Source organism: Photinus pyralis, unplaced genomic scaffold (genome assembly GCF_008802855.1).
Source record: "Photinus pyralis isolate 1611_PpyrPB1 unplaced genomic scaffold, Ppyr1.3 Ppyr1.4_LG3b, whole genome shotgun sequence".
Taxonomy (NCBI): domain Eukaryota; kingdom Metazoa; phylum Arthropoda; class Insecta; order Coleoptera; family Lampyridae; genus Photinus; species Photinus pyralis.
This window is the reverse complement of record NW_022170510.1, coordinates 17,063,103-17,080,491: the sequence shown is the minus strand read 5'-3', so window position 1 is coordinate 17,080,491 and position 17,389 is coordinate 17,063,103. Positions and strand designations below refer to the sequence as shown.

Sequence of the window (17,389 nt, the reverse complement as noted above, 5' to 3'; positions counted from 1 at the left end):
ATGACTATAACCGTTTTCAAGTAATCAATTATCAAGGTACCATCTGCATCCGCCATTTTTTTTCTTAAAGTCAAAATAACTTAAAAATCATAAATGGCAGATATCGACATATGGGTATCAAAAGAACTGAAATTTCACGTAGAATCCAAAAATGCAATAAAAAATAGGGGTTTCCATTTAAAATAACGGAATTACTATATACTTCCGGTGTTTCCGGAAGTGCGGACATTTTGAAAATATTTTACATCGATTCGGCCTTCAGAGTAACTCCTAAGTACAAATTTTCAAAAACCTACGTATTTTACTTTCCCAGAAACGTTTAACTAAAGCTCCCAAAAAAACACCCTGTATTCAAACCTTCCATTAATCATTTACTTGGATTGTTCTGATATACTCGTAGTAGGTAATTTGGAGTGGAGTGGAGTGGCGAAAAAATTGAGTGATGTGAGGAAAAACTCGAGGAAAATTAAAGGGAATCAATGGATTTTAAGGACACTTGACAGGACCATAACAGAAGCTTGAAATCAGCTTATGGTAAAAGTACAGAGAGAAGATTACGGAGAGTGTAAAGAGAGACGGATTGGATGGCAAGGATAAAGAAAATAGAGGGAGAAGCTTAAACAGGAACAAAGAATTTTTGGAAAAGTTGAGGACGATTTAAAAGATTAAAAGATTTTGAGAAAGGCTTGAAGAGAAGATGAACGAAATTTGAGAACTTAAAAGGAAGTATGAGAACTACTACTGAGAGAAACTCAGAACATTTGTAAGACTTGCTGATAATTTTATGGGAGCTTGAGATGTACCTAAGTCGAGGAAGAAATTTAAAAAGTGAACGCGAAAGTAATTTGAGGAAGACTGAAGAAGAATTTGGTGGTTCAGAAAAGTTTAACTTTGAGAGAACTTAGAAAAAAGTTTGACGGCAATCAATTACCAGGCGCAGAATAAAAAGTGAATAAACATTGGTATAAGGTTGGAGTTTAGGGTTTACTCCAAACAGCATCTAATTTTATACAAATTGGCAAATCCTTTGCCCTAATTTTCTGTTAGGCTTGCAGTAGCAGTCGAGGACAAACGTCTCACTTTAAATTTTCTTTACATTTCCTAGATGTTCAATAATAAAAAGTGGTGCCATCTCTTGCGAATCTAGCATCCTTAGAATTGAAGGGTTTCCTTATGCATATGTGACAGGGAGCAAACGTTGCCCAAGCATACATACCTAATCCCTATGAAGAAAAACTGAAAAAGATGAAAGCAAATGCGGTAAACAATCAAAATGTTGTAAAGCATGCCACATTTCTTTAAGTAGGTACCGAGGTAGGTGCATTTGCATAATATTCAGTGATTCACAAGAGGGGAAATCTGAAATTCTCCAAACTTTCCGCATGTATGTGCATGTGACTATTACAACAATAAAAACAGAAATAGATAAAAGTCAACCACCAGATAATTAAAGGTTAAATTATGGATGGCAAGAATTAATGACTTTTAAATTAAATGGCAGATTAGTAAAGTTTTTCGCATAAGGAGATAATTAATTAAGTAATTAGTAATAATACATACGAATATGTGAAATTACGCAATAAAAAATTATAAATAAAAATCTGTACAAGTAGTAGGATCTATGGGCGAACTATCGAACTTAACGAAGTAAAGGAATATAGAGACGTCGGTAATACAGAAGATTCTCCAACAGGTGTAAGGAATCTATAATATATTGCTCGGATTAAATAAGCAGCTACCTCAAGTTATTTGAATTTTAATGAGAGTTGCGCGTTATTTACATAAATTATGTAAATAGTTAACAATCAAACTGTAAATAAATTACAATTTCTTCTACCTAGTAATTATTTTAAATGATCTGACATGCTATTGCATTTATCGTAGTGCAGCGTGATTTACAGATTTACCCTATCAGAAGACCATTGAATAGGCAATTGAAATCGGTCTGCGCTAATCGCACATGATGAAAACAATTCATCAATGCTGCCCGAATCGATAATACCCCTGTAACTTCATGAAAATGCAAACGGTAAGCCAGAAAGGACAAAGGGCGCAGGGGTAAACTGTACAGGACGACAAAGCTTTAGAGGTATGAGGTAGGTAGCTGACCCACCCCCGGCACGCCGATAGCGTGCGGTAGGAATTTTAATCGGACTAAAACAATCTGCGTTGCAGAATCCGGACGGTCGAAACCCGGAACTTTTGTTAACGGCTGCACTACTTCAATTTCCGGATTCGTAATACTGATACGACCTGTCCATAAATAAATTTTAAGCTTTCATCGCAGCGTACATACGTAAGCCATGTACACAAATACCAAGAAAGTATAAACCTTCATGTTTTGATGGAATCTATTTTTTTATTAGTCCACATTCCTAGATTTTTGTGTTATGCCGTAACAGTAAGGTTACTTTAGATTTCATCAGTGTCACGCTTTTCGTAAGAAATAAAAACTTTTTCTGTAAATCGTCACCAAAATTAGGTAGGTACAAGTGTTAACCTTTTCCGAAGGTGCATTTTGCTTAGAAATGGAGACTGATTTGAATTAGATATATCACATGAAAATTGCCCGCGCAGTAAATTAAAAAGAACTTCAACCTCATACCCTCTAGGTGCAAAGCTATAAAGCATTTAGTGAGGCTAAACACTTAACAAAGGTCAAGAAATCTTACAAATAACGTATAGATGGCAGTAAAAGGCATTTTAGTTGAATTCGAAGTTGTCAGTGTCCGGGGGGCGAGTCAGCTGTAGTCAGGAGTGATTGAATGCAGGGTGGAGCCACCCTACCGGTTGAAAAGGGAAAATGTAAAACAATGATGGCTGCCATCCATCAAAATGGTTGCCATAAAATGAGATATTAATTGTATTAAATGGCCGTTAAAAGTTTTAAAGCATGCAGGACTTGCTCCCAAGATTTAAGCACGTTTAGTTTATTACGACTTCAGGAGCAGTTTAGAGGAAAATTTGCAAGTAATTATTATTTATCCTATAATGTAGGTACTTAATTAAATGCAGTTTATTATGTCGTTAAATAATTGTGATTAATATTAGGAAAGATTTTTACAACCGTTATATGGCTATAGGAAGCAGCATTTACAAAAGGTTGGTGAATTAGTTTAATTAATTACAAACAGGTATTTAAATGCACAGCAACTGGGCTTGATAAAAATGCCCGATTTATTTTGAATATAATAAATTATTATATGCTTGACAGAAATCCAATTTAAAATCGAGGTCAGTATATGCTAAAAGTGCGTCTTGTCACGCATGGTAAACTTTTGGAAATCTTTACATTCTAAATTTCCTGCTTTTCATTGACACAATAACTGAAAACCGCAAGCGTAACAGCATACCTATACCTATATTTAAATTTTTTCAGAAAAAATATATTTAAGCGTGCACGTAATATGAGGACAATTAAGTATCCTACCTACAATTAAACCAAATTTCCTATTAATACTAAAATGTACCTATAAGTATAACTACCTATTTGCAATTTCTGTTATATAGCTGAGGTGCTTACGCCAACTTACGCGTGTATAGATAATAATCAATTTTAAGTAAAATACCTAATTAAGAAATGGAGCGCTTTGGAGGGTTTTAATAGGTACCTATTTCTTACCTACTTATATACTCAAACGCGCCGTCATTCATAAGATTAAAGTAATGAAATAGGCATAATATGGTATAATAATAATAACTTGATCAAAAAAATTATCTGTCGTCACCCTCCGACCTCTCACTTTATAAATAAAAGCATTCCAAACGATATATAACTAATGTTATTATTTAAATTTTTATGAATGGAAACTAAATAGGTACGTTACCGTTACTTATCAAAGAAAGAATAGTTCCATTTTCGTAAAGCTATCCTAAAAGTAACTTCCCACGTCACCAGAATTTCCGACTCACTCATCAATTAAAATTACTCCCCTGCAATTTGAAATAGGTAGGTATCTAGCTACTAATTGAAAATGATTCGAAGTGTAGATGTGGAAGAATTCAATTGACAAACAATATTTTTTCTTGTAGATCGCAAAGTTACCGTAGATTTCCTTGGCGATAGTAGTGAAGCATCTACTGCCAATGTTTCACTTTATACAAGGTTTACCTAACGGATAAGTATACGTACAAAATCAGTTAGCACGGGGAACAAAACAATCATCAATGGTTCCAACTATTTGCGTTTGTCTAGGTCTTACTAACCATAGCCGTTAATAAGGATGCATTAACTTTGAGTCTAATATGGAGACATACTCCACTCCACACACGCTTAAGCGGATATATGGAAGAAATTTTCATACCTATCAAAAAACCGCAAAACGAAACTTATTTTTTGAAAATTTGAACTAAGTACGATTAATTTTGTTTTACCTCCGTGGACTAAAGCAACATGTACCTACCTATGGAAGATATACAGATTGAAGATTTTTTTTGGAACACTGGATATACCTATAACTTTTTATGGGATATCCAAAACTATAGGTAAAAAGTTAGCTACGTAACTTAAATTTATGGTCAGTAGCATACTTCTGCACGACGAAGGGGGCACATTTTTTTTAATGTCAACATTAGTTTTCGTTAAGAGTACACTTTTTGGATATAGGAACATATGAAAATCAGATTTTATATTACGTACAGCTACACAATCAAATTTAAGAGAGAAACTCAAGTTCGTTAGTTGTGTTAATTAATTTTACAGTTTCACGAGTTTGGATGTAAAAAAGAGTAGTCTTATGTCAACATAAAAAACATGATCAAACTAGTAAAATTATAAAATTAATTAACACAACTATTTTCCATAATTTGAGGTTTTCTTTGAAATTTGATTACGTAGGATGTAATAAGTTTTTTATGTCGCTATATCCAAAAAGTGTAGGTACTTTTTAATAATACCTATATGTAAGGAAAACTAGTAGTTGCCATAAAAAAACTATGCCCCTCCCCCCCCCCCCCCCGGCCCTGCAGAAGGACACCACTGACCACAAATTTACAGAATGTTGATTGGTAGCAAACTTTTTGTGGGTACCATAAAAAGCTTCTTTAAAAAATTGTTGTTTTGCTGATAATAATATAATATACCTAGTATTCCAGACAAAATTCCCGGGGGGATGAAAATGGATAGTAAACAATCACAAATAGAATTTACAATTACCTACTTAACGGTTACATCCTTGCATCATAATACCTAATCATTTTCATTAGTGAAGAAACTACTTATGTGGGCCAATGTCCATAGTGTGGCCCATAGTCTCTTCAGCGCATTTTTGAATAATTACTTCACCACAATCTTTTTTCCAACTGATGCCTATTTGTATTGCAACAACAGCATATACTTATAAAGTATCTTAATCCTACAATCAAGAAAAATTCTTTCAATATGGCCAACAAAATCTCAAAAATAAAATAAAATAAAAAATCCAAACTAAAGTAGTAATTATTGCGTAGAGCAAAAGTATTACCTATATACAAAGATTTAACATTTTGTGTTTTTTTTAATATCCTAGAAATATCATTATAAATGGTTCACGTAAAAATACTTAACTGTTTGTAATTAAGGGGTCTTTATTTTTACCGCACATTACTATAATTACCTACCTACTATCCCCATTGAATTTAACATACTAATATGTCAATGTTACCCCCTATTTTTGGATACGTATAGGTATAGCAGTATAAAAACTCAAATTAAGAAAAATGGTTGCACTCAATTTAATAATTTGAGTAGTTTTATTAGTTATGTGAATAAGCCTTTTTTTTAATATAACATAAAAACATGATCAAACTGATAAAATTGTGAAATTAATTAACAAATTATTTTCCTTAATTTGAGTTAAATTTGATTATATTCGAAAAGACTAAGAAAAGGGTATCGGAATTAATTGGTTAATAATTCCTCTCTTTCAGGTTAAATTTTCGTGAATGTGTATTAACTTCATCGGGAGTCGAAACTACAATTGTAAATATAATAAATTTGATTATATTGTAATATAATAGGCTATTTATGTTGCTATATCCATAAGATATTTTAATTCTTTAAGAACCTGTAATGAAAACTAGCGGCTCCTATTTAAAAAAATATGCCCCCTTGGACCACGCAGAAGTGTGCCACTGATCACTAACGTATATATGTAGATTGGTAGGAAACGTTTTATAGTTTTGGATACCATAAAAATCTTCTGTTAAAAAAGTTCTTCCAGATAAATCTTCCACCCTGTATAATTATTCCATTGTAATTAAACTGTGAAACGTGATTTAGATGAAGGAAATTAAAGTAAATTGCTAATACTGTACCTATAAGTAGGTACAATATCTTTTGCAAACAAAGTTAGCGGCAAGTAAAATTGGATTAAACTATTATTTTGTAAATATTTTATGGTATCTATCCATATCCAAGTTTTCCTTGTTTGAATTTGCTGTCGCAAAACATAAAAAAATTAAAAAAATCATATGAGATGCAACTTTCCCCTAAACATTCGATATGCCAGTAAATTTTGCTGACATTTCTTCACAATTTCGTTTGGAAATAGTGTTACCTTATATTTATTTTTCATATTTCCATTTTACGTTTTCCTTTCTTTGTATTTTTTTAAAATAAAACCTCGAATAAAACCATGCGATCATCATCTGAATCGACAATACTAGAAACTAACTACATACCTACCTATAGTGAAACTGAAACGAAAATCATATTCGATGTTATGTCGGTTGGCGAAAGCTGAATCAAAGCGGGTAAGGGAAGTACAACCCAACCCAACACTTGGAAATAGACTAAAAAGCTTAAAACACTCTTATCAAGCCTCTGAACAAGGACGGAAACCATTCTAGAACGACAATTGGCGATAAAACGGACAATGAGACCGGCCTCGTGGAAATACAAGGAATAAGCAACAAACTAAACGAACTAATAACAGAACTAGAGAAAGCGAAAATAGATATTTCAATTCTGTTGGAAACGAAAAAGAAGAGTAAACCGAACGAAGAATTTGGGGACTACATACATTTCTGATCCGGACCAGGTAGAGGAGGAAGGGCTAAAAGCAGGCGTGTCCATTTGAGTACATAAAAAACACAAAAAAATGTTTTAAAAATATTGAACATGAATCTAATAGAATAATAACCCTAACACTAGAACTCTATGGACATGAAACGGTAATTATAGGAGTATATGGGCCCACAGACGATAGTGCACTGCAAGTGAAGTAAGATTTTTACCTAGCTCTAAGAACAACAAGAGATAATCTTGGCGGGTAACCTCAACGGAAGAGTTAGATCAAATAAAAAATAGAAATAGAATATAAGAGAAAAAACAAAATACTAAGGAAAAAAGAGGAGAGGAATGAGTATTGGAAGAAGAACCAACTTTAAAGAGCTCGGTCCACAGAAGTATGGAAAGTAATAAAAAGTATGAAGAATGATAAGAGGAGCCAGAGCGTATACTATAACTACAGTAGGCTCTGGCGGAGCGAGTGGGGGACAATAATACCCCTAGATGAATTCGAAATGCACTACCGGCAAATACTAACAGAGAATACATTCTCTACCAGAAACAGAACATAATATAAGGACTCGCTCGGAAAATAATAGTACATGAAATTATAAAGCATTTAGATAGCATGAAGAACGGTCCATCTGCAGGATTAGCTAATCGAATATGGAGGGAAGAAAATCAGAGACAGAATTGGTAAATTCTTCAATACGTGCTTGAGTATCAAAAAGGCGCCAGAAGAATGGAAGAAAGCTATATAACATCCACTTTTAAAAAGGGAAACAACAGAGATCTCATCTGTTACAGAGGAATTAGGTTGATTAGCAACCTAGGAGATTTTATGGGAAGATAATTAATCATAAAATTAGAGAAAATGTACGACATAAAATTAACGAGGGCCAGAGCGACTTCACCGGCGGGAGGTTATGCATCGCTAACCTTTTTCATACTACAACAATGAATAGAAAAGAAGACGAGGTATTAAGAGGGGGGAAATTCACATGGGATTCATCGATATGATTCAATTCCACACTTAAAAATTTGGGACGCCGTGTTTGGGTGTCTAAATTCACTATGCTGGGAAAAACAATATCCAAAAGAACAAAAAAGAAACGAGGTCTAACTATGGTGGAATCAGTACATTATACGGGTCAGAAGTATGGGTACAGAATTCGGTAATGAAACGTGATTGGAAGCGCTGAAGATGGGTTATCTTCCCTGCGGTTGACGATTCAGATAAAAATTTTATTGTCTCAAGACAAAATGAGTTATCAAAGACACAGCAAAGAATCGTTATAAATCTATACCTATGATCCAACGCACAGGTACTATACAGGGTGTTTCTACTCAAAGTGGACGCAATAGGGGTTATAAAACTCGTCAAAACTAACTCTTTTTTAAAGTAAATTTTTTTGAGTTTGGTTTCGGAACTATGGACCTTTTTTGGTTATTTTAGAAATCTCTATATCGCCATTATTTGTAGTCGGATTTCAAAAATCAAGGTTTGTTGAAATCAACAACTGAAACTTTTGTACAAGACTGTTTTACAAAAACTTTGCAACAACAAAATGGCGGTCATTTTAAATTTTGGACATTGAAATTGAATTGTGTTTGATTCAAATTGTGTTGATTTCAAACACCAACCCTTGATTTTTTGAAATCCGACTACAAATAATGGCGATATAGCGATTTCTAAAATATCCAAAAAACGGTCCATAATTCGGAAACAAAGGCCAAAATGAAAAAAAATTATTTAAAAAAAGCTTAGTTTAGTATTAGTTTTGACGAGTTTATTGAGTTGTCCACTTTGAGTAGACACATCCTGTATATAAAGATTACAGGTAAAGTTGTGGATAAAAAATTCCAGATACCTACCTTATCAAACAATATCTTTTTTACACTAATTTGCCATCCAAATACAATTATTTACAATCGAGGGGTGGATCGAGATGCAAAAAGATGCTGATTTGCAGTAAGAAGGTAAACTCAATACATAATTTAGAAACAGCAAGATGTGGCTAATACAGACCGTAAAAACGTCAGTAAAAATTTTTACTTTTAGGTTTTTGATTGTAACTACCAACAGCAGTTCGATGTTGTTAATTACCTACCGAAAGCCCAACAAATAATCGGCCAAAGTTCCATCTATTCAATGTAACAAATAACAACCTTTGACTCGGATGTTTTTGAAAAGATATTATAAAGAAATATAAATTAACATACCAAAACAGAAACAAGGAAAATATACCTAATCTAATCATAAACTATTGACATTAGGGCGCACTTTCAACATTATCCATGCTCGACAGATTGTAAAAATCTGCTATGAAAGATACCTAATCGTCAAATCGCTGGGTGGACAAAAAGAGGACGAATTTTTTTGTACCAATGTATTTTGATACCATTTTCAATCAATAAAAATGTTCTATAACTTGAAGAACAAACATTTAACAGATGGCCAAAGTGTCCACAATATGATTTTGTCAAGGGAACAAGAAATACTTTTCTAGGATCTTTCCAAAGTATCATTTAAGAAGAAAATTATATCGATTATTTATCTTTATCACGTGAGTATCACAATTCTGGTAGTTTAGGTAACCGTTTTGGCAGTAATGGATTACAGTTGCAACCGACCTCTTAAATCATGTCAAACTATTAATCTGCCCTAGTTAAAACAAGTGCACATAAACGTGCAATAAAAAGTGCAGTTGTATCGTTGATCCTCATAAAAGGTCACATCCAACCTGCCCAACGTGTTCCTTCAATAAATAAGCTACCTACCCAACTACAGCGCAGTTAATGTTACACCGTTTATTTACCACAAAAGAAACTATGCCTAGAAGCAATTCTTCTAAGAATATAAATGGATGGTGCAAAATTCTGAAAACAAGTTATAAGTTGCTGATTTCTTCGTTAAAACACAATTAGAGCAATTATTCATGATTAATTTGGTAGGTAGGTACCGTAAGATTTCTTAGAAAACTAATCGGTTTTAGTTTTTTTGACATAATGATTTATAGGTAGGTACTTATTGAAATGTCATAATTAATATAGGGATTCATTTCTTGTACCCGTCCTGGTACCTAACCGAAATATTTGGTTTCATTGAAACTGAAATTACGTCATTAGGGTCGGTCTTTGATGTTACTGTTAAATCCATCCCACAGTTAATTTTCATGGAAACAAAGTATACTACACGAGGAGCTTATCTATGACACAAGTTTAAGTAAAACATGAAACAATGCAACTTACCTACCTTAAATCCTTTATCTCTCAAGATCACATCATCATAATTGTGTTAATGACCTGTATAATAGAATAAGAAACTCAAGTTTCTGATAGTAGAAATCTATAAGATAAAGGTAGGTGTGTACATTTTGAATATGTTGCCTACAAGGTTGGGAATTAACGAATAACGACTGATAGTATACAATGCGATGTTGGTATTGATTAGTAGTCAAAATAACTGCTCCGTTAAGTTTAACTGTTTCTTACAAGGCGAAAAATTCGTTTTGAAAATTATTTAATTACAATGCGACTACGAGCGTATAATCGAAACGGATAGAAATAAAACCACCGCTTCATATATACAAAAAAACAAAAGCATAGAGAACGACGCGGGAAAGAGGAAAGCGTTTGCCCCATCCGGCTGATTATCACTCAAAGCACACATGAGTGGAATGCTGTGGAATCAGCGGCGGTCCCGGAACATTCAGCAGCTCACGATAAACGGGAGTCATAATTCACGTAAAACACAACCCCCAACCTTTATGTTTGTATTACCTCAGCTTCAATTTCAATCACATTATGTTACTACCAAAATTGCTATAAATTCAATATACGCGATCGGCCTTCCAACGTTGTGAAATTAAATTCAAGAGGAAATCATTTTTTGTCCATGCTAACTTTCGAGAATAATAATCGGAACTTTTTTATGAACAGTTTCACATCTGCCGCGGATCACTTAATTTAGGCACTGGAAAAAAGAGAAAATTACAGTCCGGGTACGCCCACTTCACAAAATAGAACAATCAAAACTAATGGCAAGTGATGAAGACGTTAAAATAAAAGAAGCCATTATGGAGGACTAGAAGGTTAAAGTAGAATGTAATTAATCATCCATTAGACAAACTTCTTGCCCACTCAAAATTTGGGAACAGTCTGACAGGCAGCTGTTAAAGTGGTTTTATGATTGGCTACATTTATACTGTGTATATACAGGTAAAAGCACTTTAAAGTACTGATGCAGAATTTTGCTTGACGACAGACTGCATTGCAAAAAACATTTTGCCATGATTCCCAGATATCTTGTAGGTAGAGCATTAATTATTCATATGATAATCTATGTAAATGAAATTCTAATGATCTCAAATCACATTCGCAACAAATCAAAGTGTCAACGACTGAGAGGAGGAAAGGGGTCAGAAATATTTGGTTCATTCATTTAAAGACACACAAGGGCTTAGAATTTGTGATCACTCTTACGTCCTGATGCGAAATACTTCCGGAACCTACACAATTAACTCAAAACCTAAACTTATAGAAGGACCGCCGATACAACTTAGATTAGAATTAATCCACTTTTTCGGCCCATTGTTTTAAGAAACTTGTAACATAATTTCACCCATGTACTTATAACCAGTTCAATTAATCCTACACCAGAGAGCGAGTCCTAATGAATTTATAAATTAAAAGAATTAGAGTCTATTGCAAACAATTAAGCCAACTATATCCAATTAAACAGAAGTATGTACAAGTGTATGAGTTCAAATGCAACTGATAAAAGTTAGATATGAAATAACTATTAATACGAACTTTTGAGTCTCTCTTAGAGATAATTGTCACGTTACTTTTTAATAAGTTATGGTGCCTCCTCTTAATTGCTTAATGAAATGAATAGTTTCATTATTCCGACAAGCAAGACAGAAGAGTACACAATTGATATATTAATTAACACTTATCAAAAATTTCCCATAGTTTCTGTGTTTATGCTCGCCGCTATTGAAAGACGCCGCATTTAGGCAACATTTAAATAGTTGTGATTGTCTGTGCGAAATTAAACGAAACACTGTTCTTGTGTTTGTGTTTTGTCCTCCTATTCCGGTATCACAACGAATGTGATCCTGATCATCTTCCGGTTCTCATACACCAGCATTCTCTCTCTCCATCCTCCCTCTGTTAGGTTTCTCGCGGACACGGCTTTGATTATCTCTTTTAACCATGTAGATTTTTCAAATCCTATTTAGTAAATCACCATAATTTTACAGACGTCAGATGTTACGTCGTTATAATGAAACAGAACCACGACATTTTCTTTCAGAAAGTGCTCGCTATATGTACAAACCTTAGCTATTGAACAATGTATAGGAATGTTTATTCTTATAATCGTACGTATCTTGATCGTTCCATGGTAGGTACCAATTGTATATTCCCTATTAACTATCTTATTCAAAATTATAAGGGAAATAGTTGTGTTAATTAATTTTATAGTTTTCTGGTAGATCCGAAAAATATTTATTTTTAAGAATATGAGTATGTATTGAAAACTAGTAATTGCAATTAAATAAAACCTGCCCCAGCACACCAACCAGCACAAAAAGTATCTTTCAACCGCGCTTTCAACCAATATCGATGCATGTGTTGAAAAAGATTCATACATGAATAGAGTTCGATATCCTGAGAAAAACCATGAGACCATGCTCTTGCATAGCAAATAAGTTATTACCTACGGTCATATAGAAGAAAATTGCAGAATTGCAGTATGTTACAGGATGGTTCATGTTAAACTTCAGAAAGAAAGGTGCTTATAGCTTGAAATAAGGGTTTGAACATGCCTAGTCAACGTGGTCATTTCCTGATCCTTTAATGTGCTTGCACCGTGCACGCTAGTGAAACCATGGATAGTCTAAAAAGCTTCGCAAACACAAAATACTGAGCTGATCCGTAAAATCAAAAAGGCTCTTATGACCTCTAATAAACAACTGCATGTAGGCATTTTTGTAAACGTTCTATGTAATACAATATTTTCTAACCATAAAGCACAAGTGTTGATGGTTTGATATGGGTTCTTGAGCTTTGATGGTGCGCGACGAGAGGATTCGATTCAAAAATTCATCCTAGGTTTCTTATTTGACTGTAGCTATAGACTATCATAAGGTTCAGCTCGTCGTCATATCGGAACAAGCTTGATACAAATAAAAGTTCGACTAAGCTTGATACTTCTGTGTAATATTGATAAAATGAAGGCATGACTCGGTAACCTGGAAGGGATCCGTATATGTATAGATTACGTGGGTGTATAAAATAGCTTCCGAAAAATCCAAGTATTTGCATAAAAGTACACATACATACAGGGTGACAATTTGAAAACTTACCACCCCTCATATCTTAGTAAATAAACGAGATATTTAAAAAAATCAAAATCCGTTTCGGTAATTCGGAGGGGGAATCACAATGACATAGTTGGCGACGCACCCCCTCACACCTCCTGCGCCCCAGCCACCCCAACTTTTAAATCTTAAATAGTGACCCCCCATGTGTGATACGTCGTTGGAAAGCTCTGAAAAAATGCTTTCCAACCATACCAAATAGCATTACATTTAGGTTAGTAATTATCGTGCAAATCAAAAAATAAACATGGAAAATCGTATTTAACTTGAACTTCCAAAGCCGACTTGATAGCAACTCATTTTTGATCGCCAGTTATAATCTATTCTCAAACTCTTGTCGAACCTTTTCAAATGTTGGTTTTGCAATATTTCGACATTCTTGAATTATTCTCTGTCTTAGTTCGTCTATGTTCGCCGGTTGCGTTTTAAATACGACAGATTTCAAATGTATCATATTAGTTTATTTTTTGATTTGCACGATAATTACTAACCTAAATGTAATGCTATTTGGTATGGTTGGAAAGAATTTTTTCAGAGCTTTCCAACAACGTATCACACATGGGGGGTCACTATTTAAGATTTAAAAGTTGGGGTGGCTGGGGCGCAGGGGGTTGGAGGGGGTGCGTCGCCAACTATGTCATTGTGATTCCCCCTCCAAATTACCGAAACGGATTTTGATTTTTTAAATATCTCGTTTATTTACTAAGATATGGGGGGTGGTAAGTTTTCAAATTGTCACCCTGTATATTATATATACAGTGCATTTCAGATAATAGGGTCACCTCAATATCTCTTTTATTTGGTGAGATGGTGCAATTTGAGAAATATAATTTTGTATGAGACATTACAATCTACAGTAGCGGCCAGAAATTTATCACAAAATAGTTTGCCGGCAATAGCTATTCATGGTGTTACCATAAAATAATCAGATGTTAATAAATAATTTGAAAAAAATGAAACATCCCTACAACAAAAGGTGGTGATTCGAATTGTTTCTAATAGCACTCTGAATAACATATTATTATTTTATTTCCAACCACAGTAAATGCTAGTGTTACAACGAATTGTATCTGATCGCATATTCAAACTTCTGGTACCACTTCCGGTTTAACCGGAAATCGATACTACTTTTGTTTTTCAAATGCAATGCCTATGTTTTTTTAAGATATTTGAAAAGAATCAATTTTCTGTACCACAACCTTGGGAATTTAATTAAATTTATTTTTTTTATTGTCTTTTCATTTTCTGAAATTGTCTTTACTGCGATTGGTATGTTAGCTGCAAGTTGCTTTACCTATCCGACTAAACGTGTAACTTGTTTTTTATATCTTTTTAAAATATTACTGAAAAAATTCATTAGTCTACTCCAAACGTTATTTTAATTCACTTCATTTTTTACTAAATTTGATTGCTCGTGCAAGTCTTATCTAATTTTCCATCTCTCAACCAGGCTTTAGTTTCTGAAATCTCTACCTTACATTTAAAGCGCATAATTTCAATATGTATAAATGATGGAATGTAATTTTGCCATCTACATAATTCATTTTCCATTGGTTTCTTAATAAAATTGTAATTATATAAAATGTTTTAAACAATTGGGCGGAAGACCTTTTGCTATTCCTTTGATGCAAGCTGTACTGTTTTAAGCGTATTTTCCTCAAAGTCAAAAATCGCTATTGGCTTCGTCCGATACACGTAATTTTTTATTTATGTAGATATTTAAATAAACCTTTATATCTAAACACTACGAATATAAGTGAAACTAACGACGTTTTTCAAATATTTTTTGCGCATGCGCGGTACCAACTTTTATATTTACAAAAGCATTTAAATGAAATTCGATACATAGGCACTGGGAATAAAAGCAAATCTAACGCAACTTTCAAAATTACAAGTAACTATTGCAAAGTGCAAACGAGCTCGGAACTATCTCTAAGCGCAAACGTCATTAGCAAATCGAAGAGTATTTCGCTTGCCTCCAAAAACACAGACTGGGAAAAGTTCCGCAAGCATATAGGAGAGCGTCTATCTCTCAAAATTACGATTAAGGAAGCAGACGACCTAGACGAAACAACCCAGTACTTGAAACACCTTTTACAAGAAGCCGCTTGGTACTCAACACTAACGCTACCGCAAATTGGTAGCGGCAAAAAGAAGAGCTAAAAGTAGATGGCAAAAATCAAGACACCCAACAGATAAGCTTGCATACAACAAACTAAACCAAAAACTTAATAGTATTATACTATACCGTATGGGCCTTACAGTCATAGAAAGAATAAACTGTACCAATATAGACAACGAGAGACAAAGTCACTTTCGGTTGACGAGTCCAAAATTTAATCACTTAGTCCCTTGATCATTGTCTACCTATTAATTACTCAAAACAGAACTGGAAAATTTGAAACCGTTCCGTACACAGACGGACGGACCGACGGACAGAAAGTCTAAAATCATAAACTCGCTTTTTGTCGCTGGTAAATTAATTAATGGTAAAATGGCCGAGCTATATCCAAATGCCTTCAGACTACTTACATTTAAAAGGATGGATCAATACCTACAACGGATAGCGAGACAAGGATGAGGTTTCTACTATAATGACCACCGAATTAATTTTGATAATAAACAGTTCATTTTCAAGTGTACCTTAAAAACAAGTTAATTTTTTCATAGGTGGAAGAACGTTAAGGCACGTGGGGTAGTCTCAAACGCGCAAATCTCAAACATATTGTAATGTTAGTAATAGGAGAGAATACGAACATTAAAATGGTGAATGGGAGATAACGATGATCATTTAAGCAACTGTTCCAATTATAAATCATCCTTGTAAGCTTTGTTTACGCTTGAATTTTCCTGCATGCTTAACGGCCAAAGTGCATTATTTCTCATAATTCCGTTTTCATCAACAGAAGTAAATGATTTACTCTCCACAACTGGTAAAAAATTGACGTGGCTTCCCATTCAGCGTAATAAATATACTTTTTATATTTATAGTTTCCATGGGAAAAATATTTATATTTCCACCTCATGGTCGATAGATAAAGAACGATTAAAATTTAAAAACAATTTAACCCTGCCGCTCAAAAGCTTGCGAAATACCTTTAAATAATTTTAGTGGAAATGCATGCACATACATAAAAATAAAAATACTTATGTTACAATGTGGTTGAATTATGGCCCGACTGTTATCTGGCCGCTAGCGGCGCTGATGTTCGTCGACAATTCGCAACCACACACATCCGCGGGCCACTCAATTTATCAATTTCAGTTTTCGCTCTTGCGACATTTCTGGTTGTTTTATGGTGCTTTTATGTTTTCAGAACTACAACACTAACTACAGTTAGGGCTATATATTCAGTAAATACAACAATAATTTTTCTTCTTCCTCAACGCTTCTTGTAAAAAAATGAAACGTAGAAAAATTTATAGCGGCATTAGACGCCCTGTTTTAACCACACGTATGCTTTTTGAATTTCTCGAGATTTAAAAGACATAAAAGCTGTACAGGTAACATTGGGGTGGCTTTTAGAAAGTTAGTCTCATAAATGTAACAATAGACACGCTTTCTAGTCATCCTAAAATACCTCGTTAAAATTGCGCCTAAACTTGCACAACACGACATCAAAACAGGAAAAATACAGATTTGTGAAAGTTGGCCGGTCACGGTAGTAAATAATTCAAAAACTGCACCTTGAAATGTGTACGTGCTTTAAATAACATCATCCACGCTTTTATGAAAAAAAATGTGTTTAAAGGAAATTATCAGTAATGAAGGTCTGAGGTCTCACGCATGCATTAAGTAATTACTTCACGTCGATCAATGGTCTGCATCTATTTAAAGGGTTTTCTATCCACCCATTAATGGATCACCTCTCCTTGTTTTTGTACAAAGCGCGCACTGTTGATTGTTGAATCTAATTTTAGGTTTGACCCGCAGTAGAAGTGATTTCAAGTAAAAACCATTAATAATGCCCTCATTATATTTTAAATAGGAAACCGCCTCTTATAAAATAGA

The 17,389-nt window shown here is 34.0% G+C and overlaps 1 protein-coding gene across 15 annotated transcripts in view; it reads right to left on the bottom strand.

Moving 5' to 3' along the window:
* LOC116166335 (homeotic protein antennapedia-like) overlaps positions 1-17,389 on the bottom strand; it is a 269,786-nt gene that overhangs the window by 32,110 nt on the left and 220,287 nt on the right. The gene's annotated exons all lie outside the window — the stretch shown is intronic.